At 43.7% G+C, this 18,676-nt stretch overlaps 1 protein-coding gene across 2 annotated transcripts in view; it reads right to left on the bottom strand.

The window, feature by feature from the left end:
• Alpl (alkaline phosphatase, biomineralization associated) overlaps nt 1-18,676 on the bottom strand; it is a 56,664-nt gene that overhangs the window by 25,690 nt on the left and 12,298 nt on the right. The window contains exon 2 of one of the 2 annotated variants that reach the window (XM_042688584.1): nt 14,689-14,717. The exons of the other annotated variant lie outside the window; for it this stretch is intronic. The gene's annotated coding sequence lies outside the window, so the exon portion shown is untranslated. The remainder of the gene's footprint in view (nt 1-14,688; nt 14,718-18,676) is intronic. 2 annotated transcript variants of the gene reach the window in all.

Raw genomic sequence — 18,676 nt, 5'->3', positions numbered from 1 at the left:
CAGGCACTGTCCACCTAGATGGTGCATGGCGAGCATGAAGAAGCACTGTATGCAGCCTGAGGATGAGCCACTGGTGCCCACAGTTGAATAACTCCTGGAGTAGCAGGATCCTCATCTCTACTATGCCTAGCCCTGTGCTGGGGTTGCAGGGGCCAGCTCTGTTCCCAGGTCCTTCACTTCAATGACCACTGGCGCTGATTCACACATCTGCTTCACCCAAAAGGCCCATGAGGTCACTACAGGGGGACCACAAAGTAGGAGACAGAGGCTAATGGGACTTCCCCAAGGTGACCAAAGGTGAGCAGAGCCAGCCAGGTACCAGTGGCTCATAACTGTAATCCTAGCTACTCTGGAAACTGAGATCTGAGGATTGTGGTTTGAAGCCAGCCTGGAAAATCTATGAGATGCACCTCCAATTAACCAGCAAAAAGCCAGAAGTGGAGCTGTAACTCAATTGGTAGAGCTCCAGCTTGAAGCAAAACAAAACAAAAACAAACAAACAAAAAAAAAAAAAACAAGAGAAGGCATGAGGCCTTAAGTTCCAGCCCCCTTTACTGGCACAAAGCAAAATAAATAAATATAAAAAGATGGGCAGAAACAAAAAAAAAAAACTGTCTCTATGAGGTTGCTACAGGACTTGGCAGGACATCTATTGTGAGGGGGTAGTAAATGTCCAGCCTAAACCCTCCCCTCTCTGGCCGGCATCATGTCCAAGTGAGCCCCAACAACCTACCTACACCCTTCCAACCACACAGCACTGCCAGGAAGGGTGCCCAATCGTGCCCCATAAACCGATGGCACCTCTCCACACACGGGCTCCCAGGGCCAGCACCAAGCCAGCCCCAAAGCCTGCCTGTGCATCCTCATGAGAGCGCCATCCACCCAGCACTCAGCAGAGACCCAGTGAGCTACACCCCGTCACTGAACTTAGTATCTAAACTGAACAGCCTTGACAAACCCTAAACCCAGATAAGCAAATCAAAGCATGATCACAAAATTTATGAACAATCAAGACAACATGCCTCACTCTCAAACACCAACAATGACTCAGGGGAGTCATTTAGTGAGAGATCTGAGGATCATGGTTCAAAGCCAGCCCCGGCAGGAAAGTCTGTGAAACTTTTAATCTCCAATAAACCACCAGAAAACTGGAAGTGGCGCTGTAGCTCAAGTGGTAGAGTGCTACCCTTGAGCTGAAGAGCTGAGGGACAGTGCTCAGGCCCAGAGTTCAAGCCCCATGACTGACAAAAAAAAAAAAAAATGGTGAGAGAATTGGCCCATGAAACAAAAGGGCAGATCCAGGAACACCTAGAAGAATGCAAAGAGGAAATGATGAAGAAAATGCAGGGCATCCAAGACACTATCAACAAGAAGACAGAAAATTTAAATACTTCAACGAAGGAAATGAAAGATAATAACAAGGAAAAAAGACACCATGAAAACTTCAATAAAGGCCAAGAAAAAGGACATCAACAAAATAACAAGGAAGCATCAAGAGTTCTATCTCCCTGTTACAAAGCACAGCTAAAAGCATGGGCAATAGAACAAAAGAAAGTAAAAACAAGAGGAATTAGATCATAAAGTCAAAGGCATGGAAAAACACTCAGAATGTACCAAAGGGAAATTCAAGAATTAGCAGATATGCCGAAAGATAAAAAAATCTATGCATAATTGGGATAGAAGAGGGAGAAGAATGAAAAACTAAAGCCGCTTAAAATCTATTTAACAAAATAACAGAAAACTTCCCGAGTCTCAAGAAAGAGAATCTCGGGCTAGGATGGTGGCTCAGTGGTAGAGTGCTTGCCTTCATGCACTGAGGAACCCAAGCAACTCCATTTCACTTAAGACCCTCATCTCAGTTCTGCAACTTAACCCTTGACCCACTTCAGCCCCAATGCTAGGAATTAGGACAGCAAGCCTTGCACAAACAATTCTCGGAACCACAGATGATGTTTTCTCAAGACAGTATATCAAGGTATCTGAAATTCCAGAACTGCCCCTCCTGGGGTCTGGTGACCATGATCTAAATCAGACACCCTGCAGTTTAGCACCTATCCTCTTGAGACTCCCCTGTGGTGCAAGCCAACCAGTTTAAAGTACGTCAGCCCCCTTGATCTAACCAACAACTTGTTTCTGGTCCTTTCCCGCTTTGTAGTGCGCCAATCATACTATAGAGTTGTTTTATGATTTTCCCGCGGTTTGTAGTCATTTGTTACAAGAAGTTATGCTGTATGCAAAGCCCCTGCCTTCCCTAAAAAAGTGTATAAAAAGTGCTGTGACCCTGGCTCGGGGCCTCTCAGCGTCATGGGCTGCTGCCATGTGCGTGGGGGGACCAAGCTCCAGCTTGCAATAAAGACTCCTTTGCTTTTACCTTGGTGATGGTCTCTGGTGGTCTTTTGGGTAAGGATTTCCGAGCATGAGGCCCTGGATTTGATTCTTCAGTACCACATAATCAGAAAAAAGCCAGAAGCCATGCTGTGGCTCAAGTAGTAGAGCACTAACCTTGAGCTGTAGAGCTGAGGGGCAGCGCCCAGGGCCAGAGTTCAGGCCCTATGATAGGCAAAAAAAAAAAAACAAAAAAACTCACACATCTGATAGAGGCATACAGACTCCTAGCAACAGGATAAAAGAAGAAATACTCCTAGACATATTGTTGTGAAAATTCTAGACTTAAAAAACAAGGAAATGGGCTGGGAAGGTGGCTCAGCGTTTGCCTTGCACACTTGAGGCCCTGGGTTCGATTCCTTAGCACCACATAAGCAGGAAAAAAAAGCCAGAGGTGGTGCTGTGGCTAAAGTGGTAGAGTGCTAGCCTTGAGCTGAAGAGCTGAGTTCAGGCCCCACGACTGGACAAAAAACAAAAAACAAAAAAACAAGGAAATAGCTTGGCACCAGTGGCTCACACCAATAATTCTATCTACTCTGGAGCCTGAGATCTAAGGATTGTGGTTCGAAGCCAGTCCGGGCAAGAAAGTCTGTGAGACTCTCATCTCCAACTACTCAGAAAAAGCTGGAAGTGGTGCTGTGGCTCAAGTGGTAGAGTGCTAGTCTTGAGCACAAAGAGGCTCAGGGACAGCACCCAGACCCTGAGTTCAAGCCCTAGGACCGGCAACTCCCCCCCCCCCCCAACACAACAAACAAACAAGGAAATAATTTTAAAGACAGCAAAGTCAAAGAGGGAACTTTATTACAATGAGAAGAAGATTAGAATAATTGAAGATTTCTCCACACAAACTCTGAATGCACAGTCTCAAGTAGTATAATTCAAGCTCTGAATGATCAATTGTTAACCTAAATTTACTAGTGTTCTCAGCAAAGCTATCATTCACAATTGATGGGAAAACTAAAACCTTCCTGGACAAACAAAAACTAAAGGAATTCATGCATACTAACCTAGCATTACAAAGGACAGTAAAGGGAAGCATACTACCTGAAGAAGATAACCAAAGTGAAGGAAACAGCATTGAATAAAAATCACTGGAAGACTAGTTTAGTGATACAAGAAGAGGAAAGAAGCAAGCTACAGGAAAACAACAAAATGACATTTTTCTTTCATAATAATTTTAACCATCAAGGGGCTCAATTACCCAACCAAAAGATGTAGAGAAGCAGGTTGGATCAAAAACAATATCTAACATTTGCTATTTCCAAGAAACATATCTCATGATCAAAGATGAACACAAATTTTGAGAATGTAAATGCTTTCTGCAAGGAGTAGCCATACTGTTATCTGATAAAAAAAAAAAAAAAGACTTCACTTTAAAATCAGTAAGAAGAGACAAGGAAGGAAGTTACACATTAATAAAGGGACAAACCAAAAAGAGGAAATTACAATGGTTAATATATAGGCACCAAGGGGCTAGGAAGGTGGCTCAGTGGTAGAGCGCATGCCTTGCATGCCAGAGGCCCTGGGTTCGATTCCTCAGCACCACATAAGCAAAAAGAAAAAAGCCGGAAGTGGCGCTGTGGCTCAAGTGGTAGAGCACTAGCCTTGAGCTGAAGAGCTGAGGGACAGCACCCAGGCCCAGAGTTCAGGCCCCATGACCGGACCCCCCAAAAAAACAAAAAACAAACAAACAAACAAAAAAATATATATATAGGCACCAGCTGGGAAGATGGCTCAGTGGTAGAGCACTTGCCTTGCATGCCTGAGGCCCTGGGTTCAATTCCTCAGCACCACATAAGCAAAAAGAAAAAAGCTGGAAGTGGTGTTGTGGCTCAAGTGGTAGAGCGCTAGCCTTGAGCTGAAATGCTGAGGGACAGTGCCCAGGCCCAGAGTTCAAGCCCCACGACCAGACCCTCAAAAAAAAATATATATATATGTGTGTGTGTGTATACATATATATATATATATATATATATATATGTATACACACACACACATATATAGACTTACATAACCTGATAGACTCCAACACACTAATAGTGGGAGACTTAACACTCAACTCTCACCAAAAGACAAGCCAACCAAACAAAAGATCAGCAAAGAAGCCTCTGAATTTATTGATACCACAACTTAAATGGACATAGTAGACCTCTACAGAGTATTTCACCCAACAACCACATAATTCACATTCTTCTCAGCCAACTATAAAACCTCTCCAAACACTCAACAAGCCTGAGCAAATACAAAAGCATTGCAGTAACTTCCGACATCCTATCTGATCTGGAATTAAGCTAGATCTCAACAACAAATGACATTACAGAAAACACTCAAACACGTGGACACTGAACAACACACTGTTGCAAACCAAAGAAATAAAGGAAGAAATTAGAAAGTACCTGCAATTCAATGAAAATAAAACACATCATTCCAGAACCTCTGGGATACAGCAAAAGTAGCACTGAGAGGAAAGATCATAGCTTTAAGTGCATACATAATGAAAACAGAAACAGCTCAAGTAAATAACCTCATGATGCAATTAAAACCAAACAAATTGACAGAGGGAAAAAAGGGGAGACTCAAATCACCAAAACTAGAGGAGACAAAGGAAGCAGCACAACAAAATACCCAAGAAACCTAAAAGATTATGAGGGACTACTTTCAAAACCTATATTCAAATAAAATGGAAGTGGAAATAAGATGGAAATAGAGACATATGAGCTACCTAAGCTGGACCAAGAAGATAGAAACTACTTGAACAGTCCCATAACATGCAATGAGATTGAGGAAATAATAATGTTCTAGGAAGGAAAAGCCCAGGTCATCATGGATTCACAGCTGAATTCCACAAGACCTTTAAATACACACTCACACCAGTACTTCTCAAAGTTTTTCATGAAATAGAAGTGGAAGAAAAACTGCCAAACACATTTTTATGAAGCTAGCATTGCACTAACCCCAAAACCAGGTAGAGACCCAAAAACAACAACCACAACAAAAACTATAGACCAACCTCTTTGATGAGCATAGACACGAAGCTTCTTAATAAAATCCTTGCCATCAGAATTCAACAAGTAGTAATAAAAAATATCCACTATGATCAAGTAGATTTTATTCTAGAGATACAAGGCTGGTTTAATTTGCATAAATCAAGGAACATAATATACCACATTCGCAGAGCCAAAGACAAGAGTCACATGACCATCTCAATGGATACAGAAAAGGCTTTAGACAAAATCCAAAATTCATTCATGTTAAGTTTTCAAGAAGCTAGGACTAGAAAGAATATACGTCAACATAATAAAGCCTATGTATGACAGACCAACAGCTGCCAACATACTAAATGGTGAAAACCTAAAACCATTTAAAATCAGGAACAAGGCAAAGGATATCCACTATCTCCATTCCTTTTTAACATAATTCTGAACTCTTTGCCAGAGAAATAAGGCAAGAAAAAGATATAAAAGAGATTCATATGTAGAAAGAAGTCAAACTATCCCTATTTGCAGATGACATGATCTTATTTCTAAAGGACCCAAGAGACTCCATCCCCAAGCTCCTAAAGCTGATCAATAACTTTGGCAAAGTAACAGGGTACAAAATCAGTAGCCTTTCTGTATACCAATAATGTACAATCAGAGAGGGAAATCAGGAAAACAATGCTATTTGCAGTGGCCTCAAGAAGCTAAAATATTTAGGGATAAACCTAACCAAGAAAGCAAAAAGCCTCTACAGCCAAAACTCTTTTAAAAACAAGGAAAGAAAGATGACACCAGGCAATGAAAAGATCTCCATATTCATGGATAGGTAGAATTCATAATGGTCATACTTCCAAAGGCAATCTACAAATTTGAGACAAAAAAAAGCAATCCTGGTATTATCCAATCCCAGACCTCAAGCTCTGCTATAGAACTATAATAATAATAATAACAATAACAATAATAACAACAATGTGGTACTGGCACAAAAAACAGGCCCAAAGACCAACAGACCAGACTAGAAGACCCAGAAATAAAGCCATATGTCTACAGTTAACTGATATTTAATAAAGAACTCAAAAGATAGCATCTTCAATAACGTGATGAGAAAACTGGACATCCATATGTAGGAAACTAAAACTGGATCCCTATTTGTCACCATGCACCAATATCAACTCAAAGTGTATCACAGACCTCAACGTCAAACCCAAAACTTCAAAACTACTGCAAGATGGAGTAGGAGAAACACTAGCACTTACCTAGGCAGGAATTTTTTGAAGAGTCCCAGGGGCACAGCAAAAGGAGAGAGACTTGACAAATGAGATTACATCAAACTAGAAAGTTTCTGCACAGCAAAGGACATAGTTACTAAACTAGAAAGACAGACTGGGAGAAAACCTTTACCAGCAACACACTGGACAAAGGACTAATACCCAAAATACACAAGGAACTTGAGAAACTAACCCCTCCCAAAGCCAGTAAACCAATCACTAAATGAGCAAGGGAGCTAAGGAGAGACCTCTGAGAAGAAGAGGTAAGAATGACAAAGAAACACATGAGGAAATGCTCATCATCCCTGGGCCATAAAGGAAATGCAAATCAAAACAATTCTGAGATTCCATCTCACCCCAGTTAGATTGGCCAACATTGTGAAGTTGAACAAATGTCAGCAGAGATGTGGGGGAAAAGGAAGCCTACTTCATTGCTGGTGGGAATGTAAACTAGTACAACTAAAGCAGTCTGAAGGTTCAACAAACTAAGCATAGATCTTCCCTATGACCCAGCCATACCACTCCTGGGCATCTACCTAGATCATTACAAGTCAGGATACCATAAAGACACTTACTTGCACATCCATGTTCACTGCTGCACTATTCACAGTAACCAAGTTATGGAAACAGCCCAGATGCCCTACAACAGATAAATGGATCTAAAAACATGTGGTACCTATAACAACAGAATTTCACTCAGCCATTAGAAAGAATAACATGTCATTTGCAGGAAAATGGATGGACCTAAAACAAATCATGTTAAATGAGGTAAGCCAAGCTCAGAGAGACAAACTACATTTTTTTTCTCTCATGTGGAAGCTAGACCTAAAATATAACTGGACATGATCACCTATACAGTACTCCAGCTATTCACACACAAACAGTAAGACTAAAGGTTACATTTAGGGGAGGAGCTCGATAGTGTAACTCCTCTGAACACTAAAAATACTACTTATCAAAATGAATCCCAGGAAATGGGAAGGTGGGTTTCTTTGTTGTGGTGGTTGTTGTTGTTGGTGGTGTTTGTTTTTGCTTTTTTTGTTGTCGTTGCTTTTTGTCTTTTTAGGTGTAGCAGGGGGGAATGCAGGGATGGAGGGAGGACAGGTGAACACATGCAGCCATGAATTCAGTAGATATTATGTGGAAAGTGGACTATGTAATTTGCGAGCAGGGACAGCATGGGGAAACTGGGGTGAAAGCAAAGGAAGGGGTGACATTGTCCAAAAAAACGAAATGTACTCCTTACCAGGCTTATGAAATGGTAACTGCTCCATGCCACACCTTAGTAATAACAATGAAATTATATTTTAAAAATAAAAATATGGGATGGCCAGCCTAGATCCCCGATCTGCCCAGCTCCCCACCACTGGGGAAGCCAGGGTGGGGCCGGGGCTGTCACTCCTTAGAGACAGTTTGCTCCACTTTTGAGTGAAGCAAGAAACAGGAGAGTCAAGTACCCTGTGCTTCCGCTTGCTCCATGGCTCTGACCCAGTCCCAGCTTGCTGCTTGCAGGCCAAGCCCAGAAAGGAAGCCCAGCGTGCTTGAAATCTGGGCCCTAAATGCTTTTCTGGGTAGCTCAGATCCAGCTGTCAGCCATACGCCTCCTCTGCCCCAGGGCCTTTCCTTTGTGGTTCAATGGAGTGTTCTAAAACATGGTTTACTGATCAGCTACTACACTCCAGGACCTGGGAAAACAGCTGTCAGCCTGCCCAAGGAGCCCCAGACAGAAGGGACAAAGCCCATTCTGGGATTCAGGCATCGGAAAGATGGAGGAAGAAAGGACAGGAAGAGGGAAGAGAGGGAGGGAGGGAGGAGGGAGGGAAAGAAGGAAGGAGGGAAGGGAGAGGGAGGGAGGGAGCAGTGCCATTTCAAATAGAGGTTGAGAGGCCTTACTAGGAAAGTCACCTCACAGTTGCCATCTTCCCTGGATAGTGGAAATCGCAGTGCAGAATGCAAACCTAGCTGGCAGTACATGGGGGTTCAAGCCGGGATGCCCAACTCCACAGGAACGCACCCTCTGTGGATGAAGTCCTGAGCCCAGAGACTTGGGGTGCACAGTGGTAGGGGTGGGGGGCCCACTTGTTCCCTGGGCCTCTCCCTCCGGCCCCAGCCCTAGGCTTGGGGAAGCTCAGCCTCCTGGCTGCTGACTCTGGCCTCTAGAGATCCTCCTCTTTCATCTCAGGCCCCCTGGGCTCCGTCCCAGGGTCACATGAGCCGCTCTCCTCACCCCCTTCCGTTCCCTCCATTGTCCAGCCCACCCTTGTGCTCTCCTCCGTGGACTCCTGGCCCATTTGTGTGAAACCTACAAAAACCATCTGCAGCACAGAAAGCGGCTGGAGCACACGTATGCACTGGAGTCACGGCCTAGCAGAGAGGCAGGAAACGCCCTTGTCTACAGCCTCAGGCTCTGCATCTGTAAATCAGGGCCAGTCACTGACCCTCACCCCGTGTCTGGGAATCACCTGGCAGTGGCCAGCAGACCACATCAAGGGTTTGCTACCCAGAGGGCCAGGCCCTGCAACTCATAACTGTAATCCCAGCTTCTATGAAGGTGGAGGTGGGAAAGATTGCAATTTGAGGCCAGCCCCAGTAAAAAATTATTGAGACCGCATTTCGACCAATAACGTAGGTTTGGACAAGCGCCCAGGAAGCGCCCAGGGTGGGAACCCCGAGGCCACCGGGCACTCCACACCCCTCCCCTCCTAACTCCTGGTCCAGAGGATCTGATCTGGAGGACAGCTCCTCTCCTGGCCGCCTTTGAGAGAGGGGGGTCCCAGTCCCCAGGTGGTCACCTAAGAGGGCAAAGGTGGGACCAAACCCACAACCGCAGGGTGTGTGACACCCAGGGGGCCCTGTTCTGGTCACATCTTTCCTTGGGCATACTGGCCAGGGAGGATAGGGTCAGCCTTAGCCTGTCCAGAAGTTTCCCCCGAGGAGGGAGCTCAAAGTTAACCCGCAGGGATTCCCTAGGGCGACATGACTTGGAAAGAAAAGCAAATGGTGCTGAGAAGCCACTGGGATCAGCCGCATGACAAGCGGGCTGAGAATTCTAAATAAGCAGGAAAAACGCACAAGAGAAGTGAGGGCAAATGAGACTCCAAAATGTGCAGAGACTCTGTGGAGGCATTACAGAGAGAACAGGTCAGAACAGCCAGCTGCAGAGCAGAGTGAGCTCTGCCTTGGCTCTGGTTGGTGAAGAATGGTCTAATAATTTACAAAGACTACTCCAGTTAATTGTTAAAGAGCCATAAGGTTTCTAGAAAAAAAAAATCATAAAAAGTTATCTTTATGATTCAGGTGGGTAAAGTGTGCTAACTTCATAAAAGAAAAAAATGATAAATTGGCATCCAAATTTAAAATACCTTTTGTCAAAATAAAAAGGTATGAAGAAATCGAACTGGCTGGGCATGGTGGTACATGCCTATAATCTCAGTTATGTGGAAAACATAGGTAGGAGGATTGTATTCAAAGCCAGCCCTGAACAAAATTTGAGACCCTGAGAAATAACTAAAGCAAAAAAAAAAAAAAGGAAAAAGGGAAAAAGGAATGGGAGTATGGCCCAAAGGGTAGAGCAACTGCCTAGTAAGCACAGGCCCTAAAAGTTCAGACTCTACTACTGCTTTCCTCATCCCAAAAAAATAAAGAATGAAACGACACAATGGTGTAAAAATGTTTACAAGATAAATGGCTGACAATGAGCTCGTGGTCCAATAAAGAATTCCCTAAAGTTGACAGAAAAAAAAAATGAACAGCCTCCCCACAGTAGAAGACTGAACCACTCCAAGAAAAACTTGTCCAAACCACCATCAAGTTCATAAAAATGTGTGCAACATTGTTACTTACCAAGTAACTAGAAATTAAACCCATCTCAGACCTCACAGTAGAACAAAGCCAAATCAAAGAGACAGGCAAAAACAAACACTAGCCAGAATATTTTTAACATATATATGTTAAATACATACTATTTATATTTATATTATATATATTATATATATACACATACATATATATGCTTATGTGTGTATGTATTATATATTATATACATATATTACAAGAAGGTAATACAGTACAGTATGGTCACTTTAGAGAAAGAGTTTGTTTTTTTTTTAAATAAAATTAACACTTGAACACGTAGCACAGGACCACCAGCTCCACCTTAAGAAATGAAAATATGACCACATACATAAGCCAGATACAGTGGCAAGTGCATGTAACTCCAGGACTTGCAAGGCTGAAGTAAGAGGATTATGAGTTTGAAGACAGGCTGCATAACTTAGTGAGATCCTGTCACAAACAAAGAATCCAAGGGAAAATAAGAATACAGACCCTTTGGGAAGGTGGCTCAGTGGTAGAGCACTTGCCTTGCATGCATGAGGCCCTGGGTTCGATTCTTCAGTACCACATCAACAGAAAAGGCTAGAAGTGGTGTTGTGGCTCCAGTGGTAGAGCACTAGCCTTGAGCTGAAGAGCTGAGGGACAGCACCCAGGTCTAGAGTTCAAGTCCCATGGCCAACCAAAAAAAAAAAAAAAGAATACAGACCCTTTGAATCCACATATGAAACTCTAGAGAAGACTACTCTTATTATGGTGAGTAACAGTTGCCTTGTAAGAGAAAAGTGAGTAGAAAAGGTTATGAGGGAATTTGCTGGGTGGTAGAAATAATTTGTGTGTGTGTGTGTGTGTGTGTGTGTGTGTGTGTGTATGCACATGCACTCATGCACCAGTCCTAGCACTTAAACTCAGGGTCTCAGTTCTGTCCCTGAGCTTTTTTGTGCAAGGCTAGTTCTCTACCACTTGAGCCACAGTTCCACTTTTACCTTTTTTGGTGGTTAACTGGAGTTAAAAGAGTCTCACAGACTTTCCTGCCTGGGCTGGCTTCAAACTGGGATCCACAGATCTCAAGCCTCCTGAGTAGCTAGGATTACAGGCGTAAGCAGTGGGCAACTGGCTGAAATAGTTATTTATTTTATTTTTTGCTAGTCCTGGGGCTTGAACTCAGGGCCCAGGAACTGTCCCTGAGCCTTTCTGTTCTCCAGGCTAGCATTCTACCACGTGAGCCATAGCACCACTTCCAGCCTTTTCTGTTTATGTGGTACTGAGGAATTGAGTCCAAGCCTTCATGCATACTAGGCAAGCACTCTACCACTAAGCCACATTCCCAGCCTGAAATAGCTTTGTTTTGATTTTTAAAAATCTCACTTAGAGGTCATAGTTACAAAGTAGTGGACACTGGTCAAAACTCACTGAATTGAACACTTAAGATGTTTATCTTTTATAATCTGAAATTACATCAACCAAAACAGAGGAAAAGTGAAAATTCACCAGAAGAAGAAAACAAATTAAAGGAGAAGACACTGAAATAAATAAGCCTTAGAACTATAGAAGGATAAAAAATCTCAGATGGGACACGTAAGAAAAAGCCTACACCTAACATATACTCAAGTGACTATCAAAAGACAACAAGATATTCTAAAAATTCAGAACAAAATACATCATATCCAAAAGAAAATAGTATCCAAATGACCAAGGGTGGAGGAGTGGGGAGAATTTGAACTCTGATTTTAATACCCAGTTGAACTGTTATTCAAATGTTAAAAGCCAATGCTAAAAGCCAGAATATTCCAGGAACCAGGTTTGTTCAAAGAGACAGCCCTGCCTACAACTCGAAAGACAAGTTTAATAGGCATTAGGAACAAAGTCCACAGTTGATATTAAAAGATATCTGCTGACTCAGCAAATGACTCACTAAAGTTACAGTTTCTTGTTGCTGTTTTTTAATCTAAGATCAAAGAAAACAAAAAGGACACTTTACCAGATTGAACCTGAACCATTTTGACAAACTAATGTGATCTCATTGGGGGATTTGGGGCTGTTAGGCTAGGGGAAAAGAGAGACCCAGGGAATGGAGAAAATGTATCTGTTCTCTATTGGAAAAAACACACGAGTATTTTTTTTCAAGTAAGAAAACAAAATATGAAATGGAAAAAGTGACACCAGTTAAAATTATTAAAAAAAAAAAAAAGTTGGACAAGTGAGAGTCCTTGGATGCCAGGTTCTTATTATTGCCCTTTAACCTTCAAAGGATAGTTTAGCGGGGCATAAAATTCTCAGTTTATTTCACCGCCCTTTTTGGTGGATTGGGTTTTTTGATTGTTGTTTTTGGTCAGTGGGGCTTGAACTCAGGGCCTGGGGACTGTTCCTGAGCTCTTTTGGTCAAAGCTAGTACGTTACCACTTTGAAACACAGAATTACTTCTGGTTTTCCGGTGGCTAATTGGAGATAAGAGTCTCACAGAGTTTCCTGCCCAGGCTAGCTTTGAACTGTGATCCTCAGATCTCAGCCTCCTGAGTAGTTAGGATTACAGGCATGAGCCTGTAAAGGCACCTATAAAGGCACTCATTGTTATTTTTGGTGTTTTTGTGAACTCAATTAGATACTTATTTTTTTGGGTAGTGATCTGTTTTGTTTTAGACTTTTCATAGAAAGTGTGAGTTTTTCCTCATCTGTATTATCTGGTATGTTTTATACCCTATCTAATGGACACCATTCATCCTTGCTTCCCACCTCCCTTCCTTTTTGGTACAGCAGACTCTTGGTCCTGCAGATCCATTTCTCCCCACTGCCACCCAGCTTTTGCTAATGACACACTGCCTTCCAACACATCTAATATTTATACTTTATCACTTAAATTACACACATTTGCTTTGACATTGCTTCTAGGGAAACCAATTTTCACATCAGGTCACACAACAATTTAAACCCAACAAATGTGGGGCTTACTGGGGACTTCTTTCCACTACCTGATGCATGAATGGGAATTTAAAATGTTGGGGGTTTTATATGTTTATTGTGATTTTATTTATTTACCTATTAGACCATGTTTGGTCAAAACTGTGTGCAATGAATCTGAGTGCTTACTGTACCAGGCATCAAATCCAGGACCTCTTGTATATGAGCAAAGCCCTCAGTCCTTGTTAATTTTTCTTATATTGTATACAAATACATATTCTTTTCAGGAACATTCAAACACTTCAAAAATTGATCACATAGAAAGCCACAAGGCAAGCCTCCCATCTCCACTAATAAATTTCCACATAGCCTGTCTTTCCATGACCACAAGACAATTAAGTTAGAAGTTAAAATTTTAAAGTATCTTAAATGCCTCGTGCACTAAAAAAAGTCAAAGTACAAATTAAATTTACTTACAACTGAAAGATAATAAAAATATTATACCACACATAAAAAATTCATACCACAAAAAGTTGGAAGATTAATGAGCTAAATATCAATCTAGGAAACTTGGAAAAACCAGAAATGAGATAAGTATGGAGTTTATGAAGATCAGAACTTTTTTTTTTAATGATCCAGTTGAGAAGATCAAAATCACAATTATGTCCTTAAAGAAGGACAATCTGGGTACCTGTAGCTCACGCCTATAATCCCAGCTACCCAGGAATCTGAGATCTGAGGCTCATATTTCAAAGCCAGCCTGGACAGGAAAGTCCATGAGTCTAATCTCTAACTAGCAAAAAAGCCAGAAGTGGAGCTATGGCTCAAGTACAGAGCTATCCTTAAGCACAAAAGTTCAGGAACAGTGCCCAGGCCATGAGTTCAAGCCCCAGGACCAGCATAGGAAAAAAAAAAAGTGAGGCACAGGTGGCTCACACCTATAATCCCAGTACTAAGAGGCTGAGATCTGGAGGTTCGAAGTTTGAAGCCAGCCCACGTAGATAAGTTAGAGAGACTTTTATCTCAAAGTAATCAGCAAAAAGCTGGGAGTTGAGGTGTGACTCAAGTGGTAGAGCACCAGCTTTGAGTAAAACAACTACAGAGTTCAAGCCCCAGTATAGGCACGTGTGTGAGCACACACATACACATACACACTCATGCATGTGCACACACACATACACACACTCACACAAAGGCAATGAACCCACGGCAATATTAAGAAAGGGAGGAAGAACACAATGAAAAAGAGTAGGAGACATGCTATGGGTAGCCTTATTCTACTACTAAAGTGGAGATTAAATGCCTACATTTCTAAAAGTATGACTTACCAAAACTGACTGAAGAAGACATAAAGAACCTGAGTAAAGAAATTGAAACTGTAGTTAAAATCTTGCCAGTAAGAAAACAAGATAAAATAACATGAGCACTTGAGCCACACACAAACCCAGCCCTTTTTTGCTTTAGTTATTTTTTAGGTAGAGTCTCCAGTTTTGGTCCAGGGCTAGCCTCAGGCTGCAAAACTCCTACTAACACCTCCTGCACAGCTGGGGTGACAGCATACACCATCAAGCCAGTTTCATCAGTTGATGGCAGTCTCCCTGACATTTTTCTCAGATTGTCCTGGAATAGCAATTCTCTTAATCTTTTCCGCCTGCAAAGCTGAACTTACATGTAGAAGCCACCATGCCAGTCCAAATATTTTTAAGTTCTTAATAAACTGTGAAGAGAGCTTTCCCACCTACCCACCCCCCCCCAAAAAAAAAGCAATTTATAAGCCTGGTGCCAGTGGCTCCTGCCTGTAATCCTAGCTATCCAACAGGCCGAGATATAAGGTACTGTTTGAAGCAAGCCTGAGTAGGAAGTCCATGAGATTCTTATTGCCAATTAACAAAAAGCTGGAAGTGGAGCTGTAGCTCAAGTGGTAGAACACTAGCCTTGGCTACAAAAGCTCAGGAACAGCGCAGGGACCAGAGTTCAAGCCCCAGGACTGGCATACACACACACACACACACACACACACACACACACACACAATAATAATAATGATATAAAAAAAACAGCCTCAATATACAATAAAAAGCAACTTGTAAGAAAACCTGTAGCTTTCTCCCATTAGAACATTCCCTCTAGAAATAAGAAGTAAGGTAAATTTATCTAATACCACTTTTTTGTTTTGTTTTGTTTTGCTGGTCCTAGGGCTTAAACTCAAGGCTTGGGCACTGTCCCTGAGATTCTTTTCCTCAAGGCTAGTGCTCTACCACCTGAGCCACAGTGCCACTTCGGCTTTTTCTGAAAAGTTTATTGGAAATAAGAGTTTCACAGACTTTCCTGCCCAGGCTGGCTTTGAACCGTGATCCTCAGATCTCAGCCTCCTAAGTAGCTAGGATTACAGACATAAGCCACAGGTATCCAGTTCTGTCATTTTCTTTAGCATTATATCTGCAGTGTTAGTGGAAAAAGAAAAATAGTTGTTTATTTATTTTTTGTTGTTATTGTTGTTTTTGTCAGTCATGGGGCTTGAACTCTAGACCTGGGTGTTATCTCTCACCTCTTCAGCTCAAGGCTAGTGCTCTACCACTTGAGCCACAGTGCCACTTCTGGAGATAAGAGTCTCACAGACTTTTCCTGCCTAGGCTGGCTTGGAACCATGATCCTCAGATCTCAGCCTCCTGAGTAGCTAGGATTACAGGCGTGAGCTACCGGCACCCAACCAGAAAAATTGTTTGTTTTAAATCTAGATTTAAAAATTCAAAACTACAAACCAGGCTCCAGTGACTTATGTTTATAATCCTAGCTACTTAGGCTGAGATCCAGAGAATCACAGTTTAAGGCCAGTATAAGCAGAAAAGTTCACAGCTTCTAGCTGTGCTGGAAGTATGCAGCCAAGCAATCAAATGGATCAAGTTTAAGGCCCTGAGTCCAAACTCCGTACAAGAAACCAATCAACAACAAAAGCTAGGGCTGAAGGAGTGGCTCAGTGACAGAGCACTTGCCTAGCAAGCAAGAGAGGCCTTGGGTTCCATTCCCAACACTCGAAAATAATGTCAACAAAAGTGTTGCCTACATAGCCACTACAACAAATTGTATATAAAGTTTAGAAAATGAGCTTAAGGCTGGGCATAAGGTGGTACATGCCTATAATCCCAACACTTAGGAGGCTGAAGCAGGAGAATCTCAAATGTAAAGCCATTCTGGCCTTAGTACATAGCAAGACTATGTTCCAAAACAAACAAACAAGAACAAATGCAAACTGCATTGTGTTAAGCACTATAAAAAGAGCTGGCCTTAACAACCTGAGAGCCACCAACTATTTCCATCCCATTGTCTCTGAGGTTCAGCCACCTGACCAGGATCCATCATAAGGAACCCAAGTAGGAATGCCCTTACCTGGTCCCTGGCACCTGGCTGAGGCTCCCCCTTCCTCCTGTCACACCCAGAACTTTCTTTGGTAAACCATAGGCCTTCGTGAGTACTCACAGGACACAGAGAGCACTGGGGAGACCTAGAGGTAACCCGACGAGCTGAGGGGATTGCTTACCCTCCCAGGGTCTCCAGGCTCCCTGTCAATGTGCCTGGAGAGGGCAGAGAGGGCCAGCCATTCTTGTCCAAACTGTTGTTAAGGGGCCTTTCAACAAATGGGAGGCCACCCACCTCCACCCTCTGCTCACAGGCCCCTGCTGGGTCAGTCTCCATTCATCCGGGTCAGATGCCCACCAGCCCTGGGTCCTGCCCGCCTTTCTGACATCACTGCCTGGCCCCGCCCACCCCCTGGCCCAGGAGCCCTCCTTCTGGCCCCTCAGGGGGTTTGCATGGGCTGCTCCTTTGCCTTTGAACACTCTTCCTCTAGGTCTCAGCTTGGCTCCCACCTTGTCAATCTTTGTGTGCCAGGAGCACTCCAACCCCTCCCCCACCCCACCCAACCCCACCCCCACCCCCGCCCCTGCAACGTCCCTGCAAGCCCAGCCAGCATCCTGATCCTTCGCAAGCAATGACTCTGTTCCTTGTCTCCAGAGCACTTGTCACTGCTTGAAATCAACTGCAGTATTTTTTTCTGGGAGCCTCAGGAAGAACAGGATGCTGGGCTGTTCCCTGCTATATCCCCAGCCTCAAAACCATGCCTGCCTACTAGAGAGGAGGTTTCCAGAAATACTTATAGGAAAATAAGGATGAATGCCACTTCTTCCGGAAGTCCTCCCCCCGCCCCACTCCTCCCCTGGGTAAGTTTGGTGAGTCCTGTGCTTTCTCCATCCTGAATCACCAGAGCTTTGAGCTACCTTCATCTTGAATCTCAGCGCTAGCCTAGGCAGGGCTCAGCTACCTGGCCTAAAGAAAATGTCTGCTGAATGAGTGAATGAATGAATGAATGAATGATTGTCAACCCATCCGTCCCCTTTCTTCCCTTCTCCATCCTTACAGGGGCCGCCAAGATGCACTCAGGTGAACTGCCAAGAAAGTTGGTTGCAGTAGGAATTCCCTGAGACAGGGGTGCCTTTCCCATCTCCCTCAGTCACTCCAAACGGTGAGGGGACAAGGCCCAAGCCAAAAGGCTGCCCCCGTCACAGACAGACAACTCCACATACATTCTCCTCTGTCGTTTGCCTTCAAGAACTGGAGTGTGACAGAATGTGGACACTGGCAGACCTGCCTCGAGCCTGGCCGGAGGCCTGGCACAGCCGAGCTCTGCTTGGCCAGGGGCCAGCAGGAAGCTCTTGATCATTCAAATCATGCATCTCCCCAAAAGGAAAGAATGTGTTTCCTCCAAGAGGGGGAAATGCAGCAGGCAGGGAGTGGAGTGGCGAAGAGGAACTTCAGAGCAAAGTTCTTACACACCAGGGCCCGGAGATCCCCCACCCCGGGAAGAACTCTGGAGAAAGACGCTCAGGAGGGGCAGGCTGCAGGCCAGAGTGCTGGGAGCAGGCTGGGCCGGTCCCCCATGGAGGCTTCTGTTTTAGCAGCAGCCTCCACCAAGCTAATTGATCTGGCCTTCTCCTGACCCTGCCTTGCTGCATCCCCATTCTCTCGGCACCCCTCCTTCCTTACCCCCAATCACAGGGGACTGATAAATGGCTCCAGCTGGTGGTTTAGGGGGGTCAGACCTCAGCAACCCCCCTAGAGGGTCATATATACTCCATTCTGGCTGTTTGCTCCATACGAACAACCCCCTCCCCCCTCACACACACAGATGCTGAATCTGGGTCCTGAAAAACCAACAAGTTCAAGAGGAGTTTAGAAGCCAAGTGCTGGTGGCTCACACCTATAATCCTAGCTACTCAGGAGGCTGAGATCTGAGAATTGAAATTCAAAGGCAGCCTGGGC

Source organism: Dipodomys spectabilis, unplaced genomic scaffold, assembly GCF_019054845.1.
Source record: "Dipodomys spectabilis isolate Male_0828 unplaced genomic scaffold, ASM1905484v1 ptg000118l, whole genome shotgun sequence".
Taxonomy (NCBI): domain Eukaryota; kingdom Metazoa; phylum Chordata; class Mammalia; order Rodentia; family Heteromyidae; genus Dipodomys; species Dipodomys spectabilis.
The sequence above is the reverse complement of the archived record's forward strand: the minus strand, read 5'-3'. Positions and strand labels throughout refer to the sequence as shown.